The sequence below is a fragment of the Hyla sarda genome, chromosome 8 (genome assembly GCF_029499605.1).
Source record: "Hyla sarda isolate aHylSar1 chromosome 8, aHylSar1.hap1, whole genome shotgun sequence".
Classification (NCBI taxonomy): Eukaryota; Metazoa; Chordata; class Amphibia; order Anura; family Hylidae; genus Hyla; species Hyla sarda.
This window is the reverse complement of record NC_079196.1, coordinates 61,440,997-61,457,420: the sequence shown is the minus strand read 5'-3', so window position 1 is coordinate 61,457,420 and position 16,424 is coordinate 61,440,997. Positions and strand designations below refer to the sequence as shown.

Genomic DNA, 16,424 nt, shown 5'->3' with positions numbered 1-16,424 from the left:
CTAGTGTTAACCAATCGATAACCGCATATGGGTTGCTGGTTGAGACACTACCGCTAGCTGATACTGGGAGCTCAGGCCTCTCGCTGTGACTCCTGCTGCCACTACGCTTAAAACAATATTTGCCTAAAACACCAGCAGGCGTGTACTTTTGGCTGGCCTTTCACAGTATCTAGGCCCTTAAGACTTTAACAGGAACAAAATGGTACACCACTTAGATGTATGTTTGTGTTATGCACATATGAGGGGAGTACAATGCGCTCCAGTATGCTTAAAACAGTATTTGTCTACAACACCAGCAGGTGTGTACTGGTCTTTCACAGTAACTAGGCCCTTAAGACTTGAACAGCAACAAAATGGTGCACCACTTAGATGTACGAATGTGGTATGCACTTATTAGGGGAGTGCAATGCACTCCAGTATGCTTAAAACAGTATTTGTCTACAACACCAGCAGATGTGTACTTTTGGCTGGATTTTCACCGTAACCAGGCCCTTGAGAATTTAACAGGAACAAAATGGTACACCATTTAGGTGTTTGTATGTGGTATGCACATATGAGAGGAGTACAATGCGCTCCAGTACGCTTAAAACAGTATTAGTCTACAACACCAGCAGGTGTGTACTTTTGGCTGGCCTTTCACAGTAACTAGGCCCTTAAGACTTTAACAGGAACAAAATGGAAAACCATGTAGATGTACATACGCGGTATGCACTTATTAGGGGAGTACAATGCGCTTCACTACGCTTAAAACAGTATTCGTCTACAACACCAGCAGGTGTGTACTTTTGGCTGGCCTTTCACATTAACTATGCCCTAGAAACTTTAACAGGAACAAAATGATACACCACTTAGATGAACGTATGTGGTAGGCACTTATGAGGGGAGTACAATGCGCTCCAGTATGCTTAAAACAGTATTTGTCTACAACACCAGCAGGTGTGTACTTTTGGCTGGCCTTTCACAGTAAATAGGCCTTGAGACTTTAACAGGAACAAAATAGTACACCACTTAGATGTACGCACAAGTTACACTTAATAGACAACAATACGCTTTTAATGCTCTGCTCACCCTAACTGGCTGGCTACAATTAGCTTTTCAGTTGTTGTACACACAGTGCTGCAGCACACAGTTGCTGTATACTACACCCACAATTGCACTTTCTCTCTCAATCTCTCTTCCTTCCCTACCAGTGCTTCTAGGCTGGATTTGGGCTTGAGGTGAATCGCTGCTGTAAAAGCTTTTCTGTGCAACACACTGCTCTCTGTCCCTCTCTCTCTCTGCAATAGAACGCTGAAGTGACTGGCCGCAAGATGGCTGCCAATTATATAGGGCTGTGACATCACAGGGGTGGCTGGCTGCTTATAGGCTGCATGCTGCATGCGATTCAGGGTTATCCCACCTACCTGCCTTGCCGCCTTCCCAGAGTTCCTTGCCCCATGTCCTCACATGTGGATCTGCCATTTTAGATGCCCTGGAGCCTGGACCGCACTAAATGGAGTTTAATGAAGCGTGCGATCGTGCGATCAAATCGTGGCAATATTCGCATTCGTTGCAAATCTAATTTTTCCTGAAATTCGTAACGAATTCGGATTCGTCAGATTCGATTCGCTCATCCCTACTCTATGCCCTATGCATTCCCATGTTGGGTAGTGAATCGTGATGCAACAATAAAATCTTAAGTGGCCTTGAAGTTGCCTCTAATTTCTATGGTTGTGCTTGCTGTCTTGTCTTGCCCCGCCCCCACAAAGCCCCGCCCCCTGTGCCCGATTCACTGAATTTAGCAGAAGATTTTCTGGGGTATATATCTCAGGGCCTACTGGGCATATTTAAGTATGTGACCCCTCTTTGGACTCCTGTTCACTCAAACTATTATCCAGTGTATTGGGTTTAGTATGGGTGACTAGGTTGACAGTTTTCCTTTAAATGAGAAGTCCCACTTAGGAAAATGTATCCTCTATCCAAAGGATAGGGGATAAGTGTCTGGTCGTGGGAGGTCCATTCACCTCTATGGGAGAGTCAGAGATACATGAGTACAGTGATCGTGTATCTCCGGTTCTCCAATAGAGATGAATTGAGGGTGCGTGCCAACCCCTCCTCCATGCGTGAGGAGAGCCAGAGCACCATACAGGAGAAGTAAACCCTGCAAGGGGGGTCCTAGAGATTGGAACACTTGTGATCAGACACTAGTATTCTAAATTACAAAGTACCATTTTGATTTAGAAAAACAGAACAGAGCATTAGCAATCAGTTGGCTATCCATGTATACCCAATGGTTTTTTATTACTTCCTGTTGTGTACCAGTGTAACAATAACATACCTGGTTTTAGGCTGACCTCTTCTAAAAAGATGCAAAATATGACCAGCAATCAAAACGTGATGGTGCTCAGCATATTTATTCTAATAGCTATAATTCTAAAGACCATACCGAGAAAAGTAGAATAAAACACAAATATCTGTGTAACATGAAACATAAAGCCCTAAAAAAAATCATCTTGCAACATCAACCAAGTTTTTAAATTCTCTTTTCTTTTTACCATTTGTGGGGTATGTCTTTTCTTTACCAGGAAGCACACTGAGATAGTAATGTAGTCATACTGTTCTTCCAATTTCTTTTCTCAACAACATGCTTTTATCATTCACTAGGCTTGCGAATTTTAGACGCAAAGTCCCTAAATGTGGGTATCCAAAAAATAATGTCCCTAAATGTACATGATTACAGTATTATTTTTTTTTTTTTAAAGCACAGCACAGTAAGGGGGTTCTCAATACTGAACACTTTCATATGTGAATAACTATATTTCTGCATAATTTAAAGTAAAATCTAAATTTTGACCACTTTGCTTATTTATGAAAACATAAGAACCATATGGAAATCTTTTTGTAATATGTAATGTATCCGTAACCAATAGTGCTCCTGCTGATGGCCAGAGGTAGAGCCATGCTAGGAAAAATCTGTTCGCTCTTCATCTTCATCTATATACAAAAGTAATGCAGCACTACTTAGCCCAGTCCACATCAGGTGCAAGTGCCCCGGACTCAATTACAGTCCATGAAATGCAGAATAGTAGAAAAGCGCAGCACTCCTCCAATGGTGTATGAAAAAAAAGTGAATTTATTCGCTCACATAGCAGCAACGTTTCTGTCCTACCATAGGACCATTTTCAAGCTCAGTGATACAATTCAAGAGGAGGGTATATATACCCATACATAAGTGATTAACAAATAAATCTCAAGTGGTTCAATTGTAAATCAATAATCACAAAATCCATATATAAATAGGGCCATACATCACACATATAAATTTACAGTGTATCATAAGGTGCCGTCTAATAAAGTGCAGAGTGAGTTAAAAACAACTTGAATTAATAATATATTCATACAAAAACACAATAATAAGTACACCTGTTAATTATAATATAATGCAGATACCTGTGCATCCGCTCTGTATATGTAAACAAACAAGCATGGCGCCGGCAGCGTGAGACGCCGCTCATGACGTTACTTCCTACAAGCATTGTAATTCCGGTCAGATGATAGAGATCACGTGACTCAAACAGGGCAACATGACCCTGGAACCATGGAGCGTCGGGATGCTGTACTTCGCGTCTCAAAGCACTGTTATATATCAGGATGGGGACAGCAGGACGCTACATGTGAACTGAATCCTAAAACCAAAATTGCATAAACTACAAAGTAAAATACCAAAGTAATAAAAACAAAACAAAAAAATATATATATATATATATACATAAATAAACAAATAAATAAATAATAAAAATTGAAAAAAATATTATTAAAAAATATATAAAAAAATTAAACAAAACCAAAAATTTACTGAAAAAATGATTGAATACTGCATATTGCCGTTGAATATGGGAAAACTCCTGGGTTTTCAGGGTGGTCCTGTCTGACTCCAATAGCTGGTTGTCAGAACAAGTCCACCAACGGTAAGCCAGATGTGATGGAAGTCAATAAAGAACTCCATCTCAAATGACCTCACCACTACAACCAAATTAGGAGCACGCCTGCTATTGAGCAGCGCTACCCATCCATTTTATACATAAATGAAATAAGGCCTTCAATCAATAAAAGGAACAAAAAAAAATGTCAAATGGAATTATTGATGAACAACTAAAATATTTTTTGTTAGTTAAATATCCTAAAACACCACTTTTATATATATATTACCAAGGATTCACAAATCACTTATTGCTCCACCTGGTCGACCAATTGTGTCGGGTCGTGATACAGTGTTGAGCAGTGCTTCAATTTTTCTTGATAGAATTTTTAGACCTTTTGTCTTTGGTAAAAAATCGTATATTCGAGACATAAATGTCTTCCTGTCTCAAATTCGTAATGTAGACATCCCCACTGGTTGTATTTTTGTTTCTTTTGATATTTCTAGTCTCTATACATCTATTGATCATCAGAAGGGCATTGCAGCAGTTGAATTGGCAACATCATGCTTCTCCATAGCGGCCCAACAATTTCTGTTACAATTATTAGGTTTAATTTTAACCAATAATTATTTTGTTTTTATGGATACGTTTTATTTACAGTTAGTCAGATGTTGCGCCAATGAATGCTAATTTATAGGTGAGTTCATTGGAGGGGGATGTCATCTACTTATCACACCACTTCAGACATTGTCTGGAGTGGTGGCGATATAGTGATGACATCTTCCTCCTTTGGAATGACTCTGTGGAAGAGCTACATGCATTCCACCATTTCCTTAACCCTATTGAAAGAAAATATTCAATTCACCATTACCCATTCGATGGAAAAAGTTAGCTTTTTGGATGTAAAGGTTTTCAAGGTAGGACATTAGTTACATACCAGGGTATATTCTAAGCCTACTGATAAGAACACTCTCTTGAACTATAAGAGCTGTCACCCACGGAAAATCGTTAACTCCTTGCCCTACAGCCAAATGCTGAGGGCAAGGAGGATTGTGGATGAAGACTCTGAATTAGTGAATACCTTAGACCACATGTCAAAAAATTTCCAACAATGCGGCTACCCAAGTAAGGTTGTGGAAGCATATAAGAATGAAATATTGACTCTTGATAGGGGTTTAACACTCCAAACCAGAAAAATAATTAAACAAGTGAGAGTTCCATTTATTTCCACTTGGCCCATAGTAATCAGATATCAAAAATTCATAACAAACATTAGTCAATCCTACAAGACAGTTTCCAACAGATAGATGAATTCCATCTACCCCCCCCCCCCCCCCCCCCCCTTATGTCATATAGGAGGTTATATAATTTAAGAAATAAGCTGGTGAAATCAGAAGTTTTTTCAAATAAACGTTCTGGACAGACTTTTTTGAGACCTCAGAAGAAAGGTTCTTTTCCGTGCCTTACTTGTGTAAATTGCCCCCAGATGCAGAAAGGCCAGATTTTTATTCATCCTACATCAGATCGGAGGTATGAGTTGAAACACTATTTAACATGTAATTCAAGTTGGTTAGTATATGTGTTGATATGCCCTTGTAATATTCTCTATGTGGGACAAACCACATGGAGCCTCAAGGTGCGTATCAACAATCACCGATACAGTATTCGAAAATGTTAAATGGATCTCCCTGTCTCCACACATTATGCTGAGACAGGACATACTGACAAAGACCTACGATTTATGGCGTTAGATTTTGTTCCAAAACCTAAAGGGGAGGGGGGGGGGGGGGTAGGTTGACAGGTTGGCTCTTCTGAAACAGAAGGAATTATGGTGGATACACCATCTTAATACAGCAGGCCTTAATTTTGACTTTAATATTGTTTAAATGTATTGTGAGCTACATAATCATTCCTCCTGTAGCTTTGACTCCTCACGGGAAACATGAGATTTCATACAATGTATTAGATTTTATATTATTAATTGTTACGCCGAGCGCTCCGGGTCCCCGCTCCTCCCCGGAGCGCTCGCTTCACTCTCCCCGCGGCAGCGCTCCGGTCACGTCCTCCGACCCGGGGCGCTGCGATTCCGCTGCCAGCCGGGATGCGATTCGCGATGCGGGTAGCGCCCGCTCGCGATGCGCACCCCGGCTCCCCTACCTGACTCGTTCTCCGTCTGTTCTGTCCCGGCGCGCGCGGCCCCGCTCCCTAGGGCGCGCGCGCGCCGGGTCTCTGCGATTTAAAGGGCCACTGCGCCGCTGATTGGCGCAGTGGTTCCAATTAGTGTGTTCACCTGTGCACTTCCCTATATCACCTCACTTCCCCTGCACTCCCTTGCCGGATCTTGTTGCCTTAGTGCCAGTGAAAGCGTTCCTTGTGTGTTCCTTGCCTGTGTTTCCAGACCTTCTGCCGTTGCCCCTGACTACGATCCTTGCTGCCTGCCCCGACCTTCTGCTACGTCCGACCTTGCTTTTGCCTACTCCCTTGTACCGCGCCTATCTTCAGCAGCCAGAGAGGTGAGCCGTTGCTAGTGGATACGACCTGGTCACTACCGCCGCAGCAAGACCATCCCGCTTTGCGGCGGGCTCTGGTGAAAACCAGTAGTGGCTTAGAACCGGTCCACTAGCACGGTCCACGCCAATCCCTCTCTGGCACAGAGGATCCACTACCTGCCAGCCGGCATCGTGACAGTAGATCCGGCCATGGATCCCGCTGAAGTTCCTCTGCCAGTTGTCGCTGACCTCACCACGGTGGTCGCCCAGCAGTCACAACAGATAGCGCAACAAGGCCAACAGCTGTCTCAACTGACCGTTATGCTACAACAGTTACTACCACAGCTTCAGCAGTCATCTCCTCCGCCAGCTCCTGCACCTCCTCCGCAGCGAGTGGCCGCTCCTGGGATACGCTTATCCTTGCCGGATAAATTTGATGGGGACTCTAAGTTTTGCCGTGGCTTTCTTTCCCAATGTTCCCTGCATCTGGAGATGATGTCGGACCTGTTTCCCACTGAAAGGTCTAAGGTGGCTTTCGTAGTAAGCCTTCTGTCCGGAAAAGCCCTGTCATGGGCCACACCGCTCTGGGACCGCAATGACCCCGTCACTGCCTCTGTACACTCCTTCTTCTCGGAAATCCGAAGTGTCTTTGAGGAACCTGCCCGAGCCTCTTCTGCTGAGACTGCCCTGTTGAACCTGGTCCAGGGTAATTCTTCCGTTGGCGAGTATGCCGTACAATTCCGTACTCTTGCTTCAGAATTGTCCTGGAATAATGAGGCCCTCTGCGCGACCTTCAAAAAAGGCCTATCCAGCAACATTAAAGATGTTCTGGCCGCACGAGAAATTCCTGCTAATCTACATGAACTTATTCACCTAGCCACTCGCATTGACATGCGTTTTTCCGAAAGGCGTCAGGAACTCCGCCAAGATATGGACTCTGTTCGCACGAGGCGTTTCTTCTCCTCGGCTCCTCTCTCCTCTGGTCCCCTGCAATCTGTTCCTGTGCCTCCCGCCGTGGAGGCTATGCAGGTCGACCGGTCTCGCCTGACACCTCAAGAGAGGACACGACGCCGTATGGAGAACCTCTGCCTGTACTGTGCTAGTACCGAACACTTCCTGAGAGATTGTCCTATCCGTCCTCCCCGCCTGGAAAGACGTACGCTGACTCCGCACAAAGGTGAGACAGTCCTTGATGTCTACTCTGCTTCTCCACGTCTTACTGTGCCTGTGCGGATGTCTGCCTCTGCCTTCTCCTTCTCTACAGTGGCCTTCTTGGACTCTGGATCTGCAGGAAATTTTATTTTGGCCTCTCTCGTCAACAGGTTCAACATCCCGGTGACCAGTCTCGCCAGACCCCTCTACATCAATTGTGTAAATAATGAAAGATTGGACTGTACCATACGTTTCCGCACGGAGCCCCTTCTTATGAGCATCGGATCTCATCATGAGAGGATTGAACTTTTGGTCCTCCCCAATTGCACCTCGGAAATTCTCCTTGGACTTCCCTGGCTTCAACTTCATTCCCCTACCCTGGATTGGTCCACTGGGGAGATCAAGAGTTGGGGGTCCTCTTGTTCCAAGAACTGTCTAAAACCGGTTCCCAGTAACCCTTGCCGTAACTCTGTGGTTCCTCCAGTAACCGGTCTCCCTAAGGCCTATATGGACTTCGCGGATGTTTTCTGCAAAAAACAAGCTGAGACTCTACCTCCTCACAGGCCTTATGATTGCCCTATCGACCTCCTCCCGGGCACTACTCCACCCCGGGGCAGAATTTATCCTCTCTCTGCCCCAGAGACTCTTGCCATGTCCGAATACGTCCAGGAGAATCTAAAAAAGGGCTTTATCCGTAAATCCTCCTCTCCTGCCGGAGCCGGATTTTTCTTTGTGTCCAAAAAAGATGGCTCCCTACGTCCTTGCATTGACTACCGCGGTCTTAATAAAATCACGGTTAAGAACCGCTACCCCTTACCCCTCATCTCTGAACTCTTTGATCGCCTCCAAGGTGCCCACATCTTCACTAAATTGGACTTAAGAGGCGCCTATAACCTCATCCGCATCAGAGAGGGGGACGAGTGGAAAACGGCATTTAACACCAGAGATGGACACTTTGAGTATCTGGTCATGCCCTTTGGACTGTGCAACGCCCCTGCCGTCTTCCAAGACTTTGTCAATGAAATTTTTTGTGATCTGTTATACTCCTGTGTTGTTGTATATCTGGACGATATCCTAATTTTTTCTGCCAATCTAGAAGAACACCGCCAGCATGTCCGTATGGTTCTTCAGAGACTTCGTGACAACCAACTCTATGCCAAAATTGAGAAATGTCTGTTTGAATGCCAATCTCTTCCTTTTCTAGGATATTTGGTCTCTGGCCAGGGACTACAGATGGATCCAGACAAACTCTCTGCCGTCTTAGATTGGCCACGCCCCTCCGGACTCCGTGCTATCCAACGCTTTTTGGGGTTCGCCAATTATTACAGGCAATTTATTCCACATTTTTCTACCATTGTGGCTCCTATCGTGGCTTTAACCAAAAAAAATGCTGATCCCAAGTCCTGGCCTCCTCAAGCAGAAGACGCCTTTAAACGACTCAAGTCTGCCTTTTCTTCGGCTCCCGTCCTCTCCAGACCTGACCCTTCCAAACCCTTCCTATTGGAGGTTGATGCCTCCTCAGTGGGAGCTGGAGCTGTTCTTCTACAAAAAAATTCTTCCGGGCATGCTGTCACTTGTGGTTTTTTCTCTAGGACCTTCTCTCCAGCGGAGAGGAACTACTCCATCGGGGATCGAGAGCTTCTAGCCATTAAATTAGCACTTGAGGAATGGAGGCATCTGCTGGAGGGATCAAGTTCTCCTGTTATTATCTACACCGACCACAAGAACCTCTCCTACCTCCAGTCTGCCCAACGGCTGAATCCTCGCCAGGCCCGGTGGTCTCTGTTCTTTGCCCGATTTAATTTTGAGATTCACTTTCGTCCTGCCGATAAGAACATTAGGGCCGATGCTCTCTCTCGTTCCTCGGATGCCTCAGAAGTTGAACTCTCTCCGCAACACATCATTCCACCTGACTGCCTGATCTCCACTTCTCCTGCCTCCATCAGGCAGACTCCTCCAGGAAAGACCTTTGTTTCTCCTCGCCAACGCCTCGGAATCCTCAAATGGGGTCACTCCTCCCATCTCGCAGGTCATGCGGGTATCAAGAAATCTGTGCAACTCATCTCCCGCTTCTATTGGTGGCCGACTCTGGAGACGGATGTTGTGGACTTTGTGCGAGCCTGCACTATCTGTGCCCGGGATAAGACTCCTCGCCAGAAGCCCGCTGGTTTTCTTCATCCCCTGCCTGTCCCCGAACAGCCTTGGTCTCTGATTGGTATGGATTTTATTACTGATTTACCCCCTTCCCGTGGCAACACTGTTATTTGGGTGGTCGTTGATCGATTCTCCAAAATGGCACATTTCATCCCTCTTCCTGGTCTTCCTTCTGCGCCTCAGTTGGCTAAACAATTTTTTGTACACATTTTTCGTCTTCACGGGTTGCCTACGCAGATTGTCTCGGATAGAGGCGTCCAATTCGTGTCTAAATTCTGGAGGGCTCTCTGTAAACAACTCAAGATTAAATTAAATTTTTCTTCTGCATATCATCCCCAGTCCAATGGACAAGTAGAAAGGATTAACCAGATCTTGGGTGATTATTTGCGACATTTTGTTTCCTCCCGCCAGGATGACTGGGCAGATCTCCTCCCATGGGCCGAATTCTCGTATAACTTCAGGGTCTCTGAGTCTTCCTCCAAATCCCCATTTTTCGTGGTGTACGGCCGTCACCCTCTTCCCCCCCTCCCTACTCCCTTGCCCTCTGGTCTGCCCGCTGTGGATGAAATTTCTCGTGACCTTTCCATCATATGGAGAGAGACCCAAAATTCTCTCTTACAGGCTTCATCACGCATGAAGAAGTTCGCGGATAAGAAAAGAAGAGCTCCCCCCGTTTTTTCCCCTGGAGACAAGGTATGGCTCTCCGCTAAATATGTCCGCTTCCGTGTCCCTAGCTACAAGTTGGGACCACGCTATCTTGGTCCTTTCAAAATTTTGTGTCAAATTAATCCTGTCTCTTATAAACTTCTTCTTCCTCCCTCTCTTCGTATCCCTAATGCCTTTCACGTCTCTCTTCTCAAACCACTCATCCTCAACCGTTTTTCTCCCAAATCTGTTCCTCCCACTCCTGTTTCCGGCTCCTCGGACATCTTCTCGGTCAAAGAAATTTTAGCTGCCAAAAAGGTCAGAGGGAAAAAATTTTTTTTAGTGGACTGGGAGGGTTGTGGTCCTGAAGAGAGATCCTGGGAACCTGAGGACAACATCCTAGACAAAAGTCTGCTCCTCAGGTTCTCAGGCTCTAAGAAGAGGGGGAGACCCAAGGGGGGGGGTACTGTTACGCCGAGCGCTCCGGGTCCCCGCTCCTCCCCGGAGCGCTCGCTTCACTCTCCCCGCGGCAGCGCTCCGGTCACGTCCTCTGACCCGGGGCGCTGCGATTCCGCTGCCAGCCGGGATGCGATTCGCGATGCGGGTAGCGCCCGCTCGCGATGCGCACCCCGGCTCCCCTACCTGACTCGTTCTCCGTCTGTTCTGTCCCGGCGCGCGCGGCCCCGCTCCCTAGGGCGCGCGCGCGCCGGGTCTCTGCGATTTAAAGGGCCACTGCGCCGCTGATTGGCGCAGTGGTTCCAATTAGTGTGTTCACCTGTGCACTTCCCTATATCACCTCACTTCCCCTGCACTCCCTTGCCGGATCTTGTTGCCTTAGTGCCAGTGAAAGCGTTCCTTGTGTGTTCCTTGCCTGTGTTTCCAGACCTTCTGCCGTTGCCCCTGACTACGATCCTTGCTGCCTGCCCCGACCTTCTGCTACGTCCGACCTTGCTTTTGCCTACTCCCTTGTACCGCGCCTATCTTCAGCAGCCAGAGAGGTGAGCCGTTGCTAGTGGATACGACCTGGTCACTACCGCCGCAGCAAGACCATCCCGCTTTGCGGCGGGCTCTGGTGAAAACCAGTAGTGGCTTAGAACCGGTCCACTAGCACGGTCCACGCCAATCCCTCTCTGGCACAGAGGATCCACTACCTGCCAGCCGGCATCGTGACATTAATAATGTACATTATATAAAGGTAATTTTTTTTTCTTTTCTAGTATTTGAAGTCATGTGAAAATGGAAAATGCCAATGCAACCGTTCTGGATAATTTTACTATGAATTCAGCAAATATTTAATGCACAGTGCTGTAGTTAATAAAGTGATGGTGACAATTAGGAACTTATGTGATTCATATAATTTATGGTTGTTTTATTTTATTATATTCATTATTTTGTTATTATTCATTGTTTATTTTCATTATTTTATTATTTAAATTTTTTGTTCCTTTGATTGATTGAAGGCCTTTTTTCATTTATGTATAAAATGGATGGGTAGCGCTGCTCAGTAGCAGGTGTGCTCCTAATTTGGCTGTAGTGGTGAGGTCATTTGAGATAGGAGTTCTTTATTGAATTCCATCACATCTGGCTTACCGTTGGTGGACTTGTTCAGACAACCAGCTATTGGAATCAGACAGGACCACCCTGCAAACCCAGGAGTTATCCTATATTCAATGGCCATATGCAATATTCAATCACTTTTTTCAATTATTTTTTTTATATTTATTAAAAAAATGTGGGTTTTGTTTTATTTATTTATTTATTATATTTTTTTCATTATTTTTTTATTTAGTTATGTATTTTTTTATTTGTTTTAATTTCATTTTCATTATTTTTTTTTTTATTACTTTGGTATTTTACTTTGTAGTTTATGCAATTTTGGTTTTAGGATTCAGTTCACATGTAGCTTCCTGCTGTCACCATCCCAATATGAAACAGTGCTTTGAGACGCGAAGTACAGCGTCCCGGCGCTCCATGGGAATGGGGTCATGTGGCTCTGTTTGAGTCACGTGATCTCTATCATCTGACCGAAACTACAACGCTTGTAGGAAGTAACGTCGTGAGTGGCGTCTCACGCTGCCGGCGCTATGCTTGTTTGTTTACATATACAGAGCGGATGCACAGGTATCTTTATTATATTATAATTAACAGGTGTACCTATTATTGTGTTTTTGTATGAATATATTATTAATTCAAGCTGTTTTTAACTCACTATGCACTTTATTAGACGGCACCTTATGATACACTGTAATTAGGGTTGCGCGGTGGAGGGTGATAATTTCCAAACCCAATGTAGAGCTTCGAATCTTTGTGCAAACATACACCAGCCTAGACCTGGCTGTTTGCAGCATTTTGAAAAGTCATAGATTTTTGCTTAATAAGTTAAACAGTCGTAGGGGATACAGAGCAGTGTACTGAAGTGTTAGTTCAAAATATGTGCACATTCACCTTATTTATCACATTTCCTGCAACCATTTAATGAATATGGTGCATGTACACATTACCACCACAAAAAAGGTGGAAAAACTATTTAACCCATACCAATATTGATAAACCTCCTCATTGAGTCTGCTTCCGAATTTGCGCCAAAGTTGAAAAAAACCCTACTAACTCTCTATATTACTGAGAAAACCCCAAAAAGAAGCGTGGCATTTAGGAAAAGTGGGTGTGGTCGTCAAAAAGGGGGAATTTTCGCAAAATCCCAACATATTTACTAAGGTTTCCGCAGAAAATGTAGGGGATTTGAGCTGAGGAAAACCCGACAGATCAGAGCAGGTGTAAAAAAAAGGAAAACGTAGGGAAAAGTGCCAAATGTAGGGAAACCATAGTAATACAGTGGAAAAATATCTGTTGGGAATAGAAACCCACAAAGAAAACTACACTCCACTCTTAGTAAATCAGGGCCATTGGCCCTGATTTACTAAGAGTGGAGTGTAGTTTTCTTTGTGGATTTTAATTCCCTACAATTTTTTTTCTACAGTATTTACTAAAGTTTTGCACTTTTCCTTACATTTTGCTTTTTTTTTTACACATGCTCTGATCTGTTGTTTTTTTTGTTTTTTTTTTTTTCAGTAAAATGGAGAGCGGGTCGGGTTTTCTTCAATTCTGGCGCACGCAATCCGCCAGAATCTGGCGCGCAACCGGACAAAACATGTCGGGTTTACAATAGTAAATAAGGCCATTGTGTTCTACAGTTGTGTGAGGATAAAAAAAGAGTGAAAATTTTTCTCTGTGACTGCTTCTTTGAAGCATAAAATGATTATATATTGCATGTTTATTGAAAGGTGAAGTACAACATACTCCTGCAGTTGGAGTTGTCTTCTACTTGCTGGCCGCACACTGACAGGGCAAAGACACAGGGCAGTACCATACAAAATGCCTTGTCGAACCTTGCCAGAAACACCTGGGTAGGGCAGACTTTAGCAGGGAACAGCCTCCTGGAGACTAACGCAAACACTTTAGGGTGGTTGAATGCCGACAATTGCTTTGAGCACAATCTATCTCTGGTGAATCCGCTAGATCATCACATGGGGGGAGATTTATCAAAACCTGTGTCGAGGAAGAGAGGTGCAGTTACCCATAACAACCAATCAGATTGCTTCTTTAATTTTTTAACCCCGTAAGGACCAAGGACGTACCAGTACGTCCTTGGTCCTGCTCCCGTGATATAACGCAGGGTTACACGGTAACCCCGCATCATATCACGGCGGGCCCGGCGTCATAGTGAAGCCGGGACCCGCCGCTAATAGCGTGCAGCGCCGATCGCGGCGCCGCGCGCTATTAACCCTTTAGCCGCACGCTCAGATCTGAGCCACGCGGCTAAAAGCGAAAGTAAAAAGTGCCGGTTAACTCAGTGGGCTGTTCGGGATAGCCGCGGCGAAATCGCGGCATTCTGAACAGCTTACAGGACAGCGGGAGGGCCCCTACCTGCCTCCTCGCTGTCCAATCGCCGAATGACTGCTCAGTGCCTGAGATCCAGGCATGAGCAGTCAAGTAGCAGAATCATCGATCACTGGTTTCCTATGAGAAACCAGTGATCAATGATAAAGATCAGTGTGTGCAGTGTTATAGGTCCCTATGGGAGCTATAACACTGCAAAAAAAAAAGTGAATAAATATCATTTAACCCCTCCACTATTAAAAGTTTGAATCACCCCCCTTTTCCCATAAAAAAAAATGTCTGAATTATAAAAATATATCGTTAATTAAACCGCTCGGTCAATGGCACAAAAAAATAGTGCATTTTTGGTCACTTTTTATATCATTTAAAAATGAATAAAAAGCGATCAATAAGTCCTATCAATGCAAACGTGGTAGTGTTAAAAACTTCAGATTACGGCGCAAAAAATGAGCTCTCATACCGCCCCATACGCGGAAAAATAAAAAAGTTATAGGGGTCAGAAGATGACAATTTTAAACGTTTTAATTTTCCTGCATGTAGTTATGATTTTTTCCAGAAGTACGACAAAATCAAACCTATATAAGTAGGGTATCATTTTAATTGTATGGACCTACAGAATAAAGATAAGGTGTCATTTTTACCGAAAAATTTACTACGTAAAAACGAAAGCCCCCAAAAGTTACAAAACGGCTGTTTTTTTTCAATTTTGTCGCACAATGATTTTTTTTTCCGTTTCACCGTAATTTTGGGCAAAATGACTGACGTCATTACAAAGTAGAATTGGTGGCGCAAAAAAATAAGCAATCATATGGATTTTTAGGTGCAAAATTGAAAGAGTTATGATTTTTTAAAGGCAAGGAGCAAAAAACGAAAATGCAAAAACGGAAAAAACCCCGGTCCTTAAGGGGTTAAGAGGCCTGTGAAAAATGGGAGAAGCAAGCCAATTGGTTGCTATTGGCAATTGCACCACTTTTTCTCTACACAGGTTTTGATAAATCTCCCCCATGGTCTTCAACCCAAATGTAGCACCACATGGAAACTGCTACAGTAAGTGCTGCATATTTTCCTCATGGAAATTCTGCAGCATATGTGTGACCCCTGCCTAAGAAGATTGTACTGTGGCCTTTTTCCTCAAGCATAAAAATACTGGTATGCCTAGGCAGCTTTCTTTTGCCCATGGGTCATCTCCACTTTACGATAAAATAATCTTCTCCTGAGTTCTCCTGTGCTCTTCTGGATTCTTCAATGTGAATTATGAAAACAACCTAACTTGTAGTATTATTCATCACTTGAGATACAGAACCTTGGTAACATCTTGTGGCCCAGTTTTTTCATTCCATTTTACCAGCCTAAGGGAGTTGTTCCCATTGCTTGTAAACAACATCTGTGCCTCGAAATTTAAATGATTGTTTCACCACGTTTTTCAGAAGCCACATCCTGATGAAAATGACAGACATAAATAATAAAGAAACTTAAACTTAATGGGTGAAGTTAAAGTTGACAGATAAATTGGTAAAAAGTGAGAAAGAAGGGAGATGAGTCACACAGTGTCTGGTGTATTGCAGAGCGCTGGGAGCAATGGACCATTCACATTACTTGGAGAAAGTCAGGGTTGTTATAAAACTTGTTTAAACCTTTTTTTCTTTTACAACATTAAAGTGGTACTCTGCCCCTAGACATCTTATCCCCTATTCAAAGGATAGGGGATAAGATGTCTGATCGCAGGGGGCCCGCAGCTGGGACCCCTGCGATCTCCGTGCAGCAACGGCATTTGTTTAGAACGCTGGGTGCGGGCGGCGGTGGTCGTGACGTTATGCCACACCCTCTCAATCCAAGTCTATGGGACTTGACTTGCATTGAGGGGGCGTGGTGTGACATCACAATGGGTGTAGCTGTGACGTCACGTCCCCCCGCCGCCCGCTCCAAGCGTTCGGAACAAAATGTTCCGAACGCTAGGGCTGTGTAGTACCCCTTTAAGGCTGATGTGACACAATGTCGGATTGGATTGCCAAGGGCCCACCAGTGCAATTGATTCTGGTGGCCCACCCTACAATCACAGTACATATTACCTGATCACTTTTAGGTCTTATGCACATAAATGCATGCTCTTACTCTTGTTGATCCAATGGGCTTCGTAGCAATGACCATGCGATTATTAACAATAAGTCATAATGCTCTGGTATGTCAA

The 16,424-nt window shown here is 44.3% G+C and overlaps 1 protein-coding gene across 5 annotated transcripts in view; it reads left to right on the top strand.

The window, feature by feature from the left end:
- PDE11A (phosphodiesterase 11A) overlaps positions 1-16,424 on the top strand; it is an 807,989-nt gene that overhangs the window by 362,075 nt on the left and 429,490 nt on the right. The gene's annotated exons all lie outside the window — the stretch shown is intronic.